Source organism: Lytechinus pictus, chromosome 15 (assembly GCF_037042905.1).
Source record: "Lytechinus pictus isolate F3 Inbred chromosome 15, Lp3.0, whole genome shotgun sequence".
Taxonomy (NCBI): domain Eukaryota; kingdom Metazoa; phylum Echinodermata; class Echinoidea; order Temnopleuroida; family Toxopneustidae; genus Lytechinus; species Lytechinus pictus.
In genome coordinates this window covers 17,447,581-17,456,218 of record NC_087259.1, presented here as the reverse complement: position 1 = coordinate 17,456,218, position 8,638 = coordinate 17,447,581, and the positions used below count along the sequence as shown (strand labels likewise).

The window sequence follows — 8,638 nt, the reverse complement described above, 5'->3', positions numbered from 1 at the left end:
CCGTACCACCAATATATGTGAGTGCCCCCCCCCCCCCCCCCCCCGGACAGTGCATGTGTGCATATGATGTGCAAGTAAAAGAAGCCATACATTTGCGAAGTTAGTACTGACAATTAGAGTGATCAGGAGGAGGGTGCTTGGTGATGGATGTTGGCTTCATGGCTTCCCTTTTTACAGGGTGTTGGTGTAGTCTGCATGCACAGAGTTTCCACAGACCCTTGGCGTTCGCAGTTCACATGTATATTACATCAAATTTCCCGGGACTCCTAAATTTATTATTATTAGTAGTATTTGTTTGGCGTCACCTGTGCCTGGGAGGTGAAAAGCAAACTGAATCACTACATGTATGTAGTGCATTATGAAGAGTCTGAAGTTTGTGAGACTTGATTCACTATATGGCTGGCTCAACGCAGACAGAGCCTTTGGCATCTAGTCTTTACTCCAGACTTGGTAAATTAAAGTGTTAATTATAAGTCTTTGCTATTAAAGCAGACTAGCTTTATACAGCACAAATGGGAAATATGAGATAAGGCAAAAAAAAAAAAGCCACTGAAAGGACTTTTAAAGGACAAGTCCACCCCTAACCATTTAAAAAGAGAAAAATGAAACACTGAAAATTTCATCACAATCTGGAAGTAAAATGAGACAGTTATAACAGTTTTGATTGATTTCACAAAACAAGAAATGCATATACTGGTCAGTATGCAAATGAGGGGATCAATGACAACACCCACCATGCTTTTTATTAAAAGAAATATTTCAATTAATTTTCATGTGGAACAAAGATTTATTCCTCCCTGAACATGTGGAAATACATGTACCATTGGATGAAAATTGCGTGGTTTAAGAGGGACCTTATAAAAAACTTGAATTATTATAATTCGAGCAATAAAAAAACAAATAGGAATAGTGAGTGAGTGAGATCATTGACTCTCTCAATTGCTTATCACTGAGGTAATGTACAAACGTAACTTCTTTGTGAAAATTAAGAACTCTTTAAGACATGTAAGTCCTGTAACTTTCTTATTTTACATATGACTTTGATGAAATTTATGTGTTTGATATTTCTATATTGGGGCAAGTCCAAGCTATTTTGTGATGGTAACACATGGGACATTAGAGCCCAAAGCAGGCCTTTCTACAAATCCCATGATTAAACCATAGCTCTTGGGTATAATCTAGTAGGTGCCAAGGACCTCTACCTATTACTATTAAAACATGAACAAAAATGAGATGACTCATTTTATAATTAATTTATGATACCGGTAATTCATTCATTTATTCAGCGGGACCAGAAAAAAAAAGTTATTTAACCTTGACTTTATTCGCAAAATGCTCTGAATTTATAAAGCAAATTAAGACTCACATACAATGTAGTAAAAGCATTTAGTAAAATTGTTTCAATTTTCTGTCAAGGTCAAGTTGAATAATATACATGTAGGTATATTTACCCAGGGAAGCCACTTCAGTTCTGAAAACTGTTCTCCCAGCATGCCCTGCTATTATTATTACCCCGGCTTTAGCTGGGCTGCCTAGGCGCTCAAGCATTCAAGGAATTTCTTCCTACCGTGTACTCATTCACCTCACCTGGGTTGAGTGCAGTGCTGTGGATAAATTTCTTGCTGAAGGAAATAACGACATGGCTGGGATAAGAACCCACAACCCTCTGTTTCAAAGTCAGAATACTAATCCACTGGGCCACAATGCTCCACAGCGTTGAAGACATACATGTAACACACTGGACGATTATTCTCTAATTTTTATGCATTTTCATTTTTTTTTAAATTGTGTAATCACATTTTTTTTCTTTACAATTTTACTTATGAAAATATCACCCTGATATGAAAATTGAAAGAATCAGCTCAACATTTGAAGCAATATCATCTTAAAGAAATAAAGATGATGAAACAACTGTAATAAAATACTGATCAATTCTAAAGAATGATGTATGATTTGCTATAGATAATTCACTATTAAAATAAAGCTCCAAAGCTGCTCAATTTCTGTTGAGAGTCTCTTTATATAGTGACATTCTGGTCAAATGAACATTTTTAAAAATGGTATCGAATTAATTTTCTTATATAATGTTTTTGTCTCACCTGCATAGCAGAGTGAGACTATAGGCGCCGCTTTTCCGACGGCGGCGGCGTCAACACCAAATCTTAACCGAAGATTAAGTTTTTGAAATGACATCATAACTTAAAAAGTATATGGACCTAGTTGAAACTTAGACATAAGCTTAATCAAGTAATACTTAACATCCTGCCTGAGTTTCAGGTCACATGACCAAGGTCAAAGCTCATTTGGGGTCAATGAACTTAGACCATGTAGGGGGAATCAACATTAAAATATTAACCTAAGGTTAAGTTTTTGAAATGTCATCATAACTTGGAAAATATATGGACCTAGTTCATGAAACTTAGACATAAGGTTTATCAAGTATTACTGTTTCAAGTCACATGACCAAGGTCAAAGGTCATTTAGGGTCAATGAACTTTGGCCAAGTTGGGGGTATATGTTGAATTACCATCATAACTTTGATAGTTTATGGATCTGATTCATGAAAATTGGACAAAAGAGTAATCAAGTATTACTGAACATCCTGTGCGAATATCAGGTCACATGACCAAGGTCAAAGGTCATGTAAGGTCAATGAACTTTGGCCAAGTTGGGGTATTTGTTGAATTACCATCATAACTTAAAAAGTTTATTGGTCTAGTTCGTAAAACGTGGACATAAGAGTAATCAAGTATCACTGAACATCCTGTGCGAGTTTCAGGGGGGCGTTTCATCAAACAATTAGTCGGTGGTTTTCTCCGACTAAATGTGATTTTCACCGACTAATTTCATTTTCACCGACAATTTTGCCATCACCGACTAAATTCCATTTCATGAAAATTTGTCGGTGATTTTCTCCGACAAATTATTGGAAACCACCGACTAATTTGGTCGGTGGCCTTCACCTACCGACAAAACTTATTTTCACCGACTAATCCAATTTTCACCGACTAATCAGCCTTTTGAGGGCCTTTGCAGCTAAAATCGATCAATTTCAGTTGATTTTTAATATAACATTTTAATAAATTGCTTATTTTTCATTTCATTGAGAAAATTCAAAGAAAATGTATTTACTTTTAGTCAATGACAAATAAAAAGTAGACATTTCAAGAATAATATTTTCATCTTTAAAACTATATTATATCAATCAATACATAGGAAACATCTTCAAATGTACACATTTTTTCAAACATAATTTTCTTTAACCCAAATAAATCATTGTGCATTTTTTAATCAATAATGTCTGATAATGTCTGAAAAATGCGACCTCATTGACTTTTGTACAAGTTTTTTCAATGTTCATTAGTGTTGTTGGTGTTGCTGCTGCTGTTGTCATCGTGATTGCTGGAATTGCTGTTTGTTTTTGCTGCTCTTGGTGTTGTGGGTGTGGTTGTTGCATCTCCTGGTGCAATTAGTTATTTTTGCTACTGATGTTGCTCAAGGTGTTGCCTGTGTGGTTGCTGTTGTCATCGCTGCTACTGCTGCTGTTTACGAGTGTGGCTGTTGCATCTCCTGATGCATCTATTGATGTTGTCGCTTGTGTTGTTGCTTGTATGATTGCTTGTTAGAATCCTTGCTGTTGGCTTTGTTTCTACTGTCGTTGTTGCTACTGCTGTTGATGTTTACCACTGTGGTTGTTGCATCTCTTGATGAAGTTATTTATGTTGCGCCCGATGTTCTCTGCATGGTTGTTGGAGCTCCTGCTGCTGTTGATGTTGTCGGTGTGGTTGTTGCATCTATTACTGCAGTTGTAGTTTCAGCTGCTGATGCTGTTGTTGCTCCTGCTGCTGTCCATGTTCATTGAAGTAACTGAAATGGATTTAATTTATAGAGCATGTGATATTTTATTAATAAAGATATCAATTTCCATCATTATTGATATCAGTCATTTATTCTTAATTTAATTATCATTGTTAAAACTTACATTTTTTTTATTTCTAATGTTTGAAATAAGAACTTTAAGTTCTAAATGGTTAAAATATTGTCACCAAAGCCTTATTAAACAATGAAAACAAAAAAGTTAATAACAAAGAAATGCATAAGAAAATGATTAAAATTTCCTCTTTTTTTATTAAGACTTGGGTTTTTCTCATTGGTTCTCATTGGTTTACCAAAGAAAGGGAGTCAAAATCCAAAATTATCACATTTGGTCTTTATTTCTTGAGCCAAATGCTGATTTCATGCAAGAGTCATGTTATCATATTAAATTAAAAAAAAACCATCAGGAACAGCAGCATGATTTCTGAAGCGAGTGCACAATCAACAGGCAAGATCCTGAGGCACCCCCCCCCCTACCAAGATCATTTGAATTAATGAGGTTTCATGACTGCTTTTGTAGGCATTACATTTATACAGGCCTACAAGAGATATAATTTTTTTTTTTTTTTTTTTTTTTTTTTTGGGGGGGGGTAATCTTCCAGTGTTACTCCCATACAAAGCAGATGGTGATGGGGCGGGGGGGGGGGGGTCTAATAGGAATGCAGAACAATGGAACATTCATTTACTACTTTGGCAATAGAAAGCAAGTCACACCATCTAGCATTGATTGATATTGGTTGTTTTACAACTGTCCAATAAATATCACCATTAATCCATTAAGCATCTAAGCACTTATAGATGTCATTGTTTTCAAATATTTGAGTAGACCAAATAAAGAAGAGAGCAGTACCAGTAATTTAATATTTTTTTTAATGTGACTTTACTTTCTTCGCCAAAGTGAGGCAGTCATAAATAAGTGTGTTTTAACTTACAAGTGACATCACATTTCCTGCCTTCTTGTCTGGCTCTCCTAAACCTTCAACCATTTATACTTGTGTAACTTTGTATCTCATGTCTGTCTGAAAAGTTTGGTTGAAGCCTCCACCTGAAGGAAAAATAGTATTGAAATAACTAATTAAAATATTTGCCATAATCTGGTATTTCTTCTCACATGTATATGTACATGTCTAAAAACAGGAAATAAAACATCTTTTGATTACCAGGTTTCATATAGAAGGGGGTAAATAAAGGGTTCAAGTTTTTATTATGTTAATAAAAAATACAAACAATAGTAAATGACATATGCTCTGGCTGAGAAACTTAAAAAGTGAAATTATTCCTCACAATGTAGCTTGTATGTACATACACATGAGCAAGTAGTGCTAAATGGATTGAGGGGTGAGAGCAGGGGCTCCGGAAACCGGCGGGGGGGGGGGTGCATGTTAGCTGCAGGGTCAGCGGAACGGTTTTTACAGTGAACGGGCTGACCATGCAAAAAATCATAACCAGATGGTCATTTCATATTTTTCAGCCCCCGCACTGTTTTCCAAAACCATGTACAAAAATGTAAAATTGACCATCTGCTTATGCTTTTTTGCATTGGTCAGCCCCCCCCCCCCCACTTTCGGCTCAGCCCCCTCACTTTCAAAACCGTTCTGCTGACCCTGCAGCTAACATGCAAAATATATTGAATCTATTATGTCTTTCATGCTTATGTAATGTTTGCATTTCAAACTGACTTTAAATAGAAAATCTGGTCACAGTCCGATTTCATTGTCATTGATGTGGGTTTTTATGATTTTACATTCTGCAACCAAAACAATATCCTTCATTATTTTTTAATCATTATCGCATTTTACTAGTCTACATGTTACCTGTGGTTGCATTTCAATCTCAGTATTTCTTCACCCATTGCCAAATCTTCTGTCACATGTTCATCAGATTGGCCGCTGGCACATTCCTTGCTGTAGTAGACCAGTCAGAGCCTTGCTTTCTAGTTCCAGATCCGTCTTCTTCTGCATACTGTTCAAATGTCCATAGTCTGAAATTAAAATATTAATAATATCACATTGTTATACATGTAGCAAAGAAAATATGTAGATTTACAGTGATCATTGAAAAATACTGCACTTTCAATGAATATTGTTGACATTTCATAAAGGGGAATGATCGAATATACCAATCATTTTTCTTCTTTTATTATCCTGAAATTTATAGAATTTACCAACAATCGGTCAACAATTTATCCTTGTTAATTCATATAATTTTCACTTGATTATAAACAAGACGGTAATTAACACATTAACCATACAAAATAGTAAAACAGCTTTTTCAATAATTTTTTTTTTTAATTCAAAAATAAAAATAAAAGTTTTTTTCTAACTCAATAGCGCTTGGATACCTTGCCGGTTAAAAGCCACGATCAAATTAATAAAAAATATGAATAGGCTCCTAATTCATAACTGCAGCAAATTGCATCCCCATCAAACTGTCAACTATTTCTGGACTGTGACCTTTGTTCAATGGAACTTTAATATGAGATTCAAGGCAGAAAAATACTTGGGATTGATGAGATCCATTCCATATTCTCCTATATTTTTTTCTAATGAAGAGACCTTTAACCTTTACATGCTATTTAAGGTTGGGTATGACTAGACTCTAACTTTATGTGGTACGACAGTATTTTTCAAAAAATAGATTAAGAGACATTATCAACAATAATTTAATTTATTTACCCCAATAACACCGATGCTATTGCAGATTCATGCTAAATAGTAATTTGTCTAAAAAATTGACTTAGAAAAATAAAAGCAAAACAAACTTCATAATCGCACACAAATGAAGAGCATTAATTATTTCCTCTCCCCCAAATTGGACGATCAATCTTTTTTTTAAAAGGGAGCTATGCAATGGCTCGATCATTTCACTTGGGTGCGCAAAGTCAAAGATAATTTAAGATAGATCTAGGCCTATAAGCTATACCAGTACGGCCACGGGCCGGTTGCACTATTTAAAACTTAGACTTAGTTAGATCTAATAATTTTTTTATATCTAGATTTTAATTTTTATTGGGTGTGAACGCACCTCTGCCACAATCGCATCACCCCCCCCCCCCCCCCCCCGAATCCTCGCCAGCTGTCGAGAGCCTTCACTTCATTCGACTTGTGACTTGCTAAGGCTAAGCCTACATTAATAGTTGAGAACATCCACTTTACAAATTTACCACTCACACTATTACCATGTGATTTAGCTCCTGTTCAATTCCAATTTCTGTAACACAGAATTAGGATGGCCCCATTGGATATGTGTACATTTACAATTGCACACGCTGGTTTGCCTGGTGATCAAGGATATCTCCGACCACACCGAGCAACAAAATTATTACAAAACCAAAGGAAATGAAAAAATATGATTTGCAACATAGAATGACATAAAGGTAGAACAATATAAAGAATTCTCTTTGCAAAATTTATAAAATTGCAGCCATGTGCGGATCATAAAAACGTGACAGCCGTGAGCCGTGTCGTTAGTTTGGACCTGAGATAGTTCTACAGACACAGAAACACGGGTATGGGACTAGACTGGATTTTGTACTGTCAAGTTCACCGATCGTATCGACAGGGGTCCTGCCAGAAGATCCTCTTTTCTTGTAATTCATTTGATAATCACGCACAACGAATAATTCAATCACCTTACATACAATATGAACGACATTTTGAAGGGTTTTACTTACGGTAAAATCCTCATTCACCTCTACGAGGACCTTCGCTTCTTCTCATGTCTTCGTTTCATTTCGAATCGTCGTGGCGAAAACATCAACCAATTTTACATCTTTTTCACGACTTTGTGAGTGGGCGTGGCCTAATTAGTCAGCGAACCTCGTTCAAGACGATTTGTAAAATAAAAATTCTCTGACAATAGTCAGAGAAGCTCCGAGAGTTTGATGAAACGAATTTTTGTCAGCGCTGACTAAATTGTCAGCGCTGACAATTTTAGTCAGCGCTGACAGTTGTCGGACGAAAATATTGATGAAACACCCCCCAGGTCACATTATCAAGGTCAAAGGTCATGTAAGGTCAATGAACTTTGGTCATGGTCATGTTGGGGATATTTATTGAATAACCATCATAACTCTGAAAGTGTATGGATCTAGTTCATAAAACTTGGACATAAGAGTAATCAAGTATCACTGAACATCTCTTGTGAGTGTCAGGTCACATGACCAAAGTCAAAGGTCATTTAAGGTCATTGAACTTTGGCCATTTTGGAGGTAATTATTAGATTGCTGTCATAACTTTCAAAGTTTATAAAATGTGGTTATAGGGGTATTCAAGTATCACTGACAAGTCTTGGGTCGCATGATCAAGATCAAATGTCATTTATTGTTGTCAATGAACATAGTATTTTATCATTATATGAATGGTGTTTTTTTTAATTAATTATTTCATAGTAGTTTTCAAAGTCAGCACTGCTGCTATATTGAATTGTGTGGTGCAGGTGAGACAGCCAGAGGCGCTCCACTTGTTTATTATGTCTGTCATTGTTTTTTATTTTTGTTTTTTACTGTTTTGTCAATGGAAATTGTCTGTAACTACTACAATCACGGACAACATGAAATAAGTTATTTTAAGTTTTTAAAATTTGAAATAATGGAACATTCATCAATAGCTAGAAACATGAATTGCAATGGATTTGTACATGGAATCACATTTCTGGGTCTGACACTTAGAATATTGCATGCCTGCAACTTGGGAAATGCATGCACTGATGTGGCAAATTTGGTTTCTAAAGTTACATGAGACTTGAAAGAAAAAAACCACGA

At 35.6% G+C, this 8,638-nt stretch overlaps 1 long non-coding RNA gene across 1 annotated transcript; it reads right to left on the bottom strand.

The window, feature by feature from the left end:
• Positions 1 to 3,171: 3,171 nt before the first annotated feature.
• LOC135156893 (uncharacterized) lies at positions 3,172 to 7,653 on the bottom strand. Its single transcript, XR_010295937.1, has 4 exons — positions 7,550 to 7,653; positions 5,691 to 5,857; positions 4,809 to 4,921; positions 3,172 to 3,867 (listed from the first exon to the last, which is right to left on the bottom strand). It is a non-coding gene; the product is annotated as an uncharacterized LOC135156893 (long non-coding RNA).
• Between the last annotated feature and the right edge of the window lie 985 nt (positions 7,654 to 8,638).